This window comes from Sorex fumeus, unplaced genomic scaffold (assembly GCF_029834395.1).
Source record: "Sorex fumeus unplaced genomic scaffold, SorFum_2.1 ptg000101l, whole genome shotgun sequence".
NCBI classification, from domain to species: Eukaryota; Metazoa; Chordata; class Mammalia; order Eulipotyphla; family Soricidae; genus Sorex; species Sorex fumeus.
The window spans coordinates 1133254-1133604 of record NW_026606158.1 but is presented as its reverse complement, the minus strand read 5'-3'; positions in this window follow the sequence as shown (position 1 = coordinate 1133604).

Here is a 351-nt window from a genome sequence, read left to right as displayed (position 1 = left end):
AGACGGGTGGGTGGTGAGGGTGGTGGCTGTGTTATTTAATGCGTGTGGGTGTTGTCATTTCGACTTTGGGGGTCTCTGCCTTGATGTCCTGTATATTTGTAGAGGGTGGTGACGGGGGATTTGGGAACCTTTGCTGATGCCCAAAATCTCTCCAACATAGTTAATCTGAGATTTTTTTTTTCTTTTTCGGTCATACCTGGTGATGCACAGGGGTTTCTCCTGGCTCTGCACTCAGGAATTACTCCTGGCGGTGCTCAGGGAACCCTATGGGATGCTGGGAATCGAACCCGGGTCCGCCACGTACAACGCAAACGCCCTACCCACTGTGCTATTGCACCAGCCCCTAGGTTT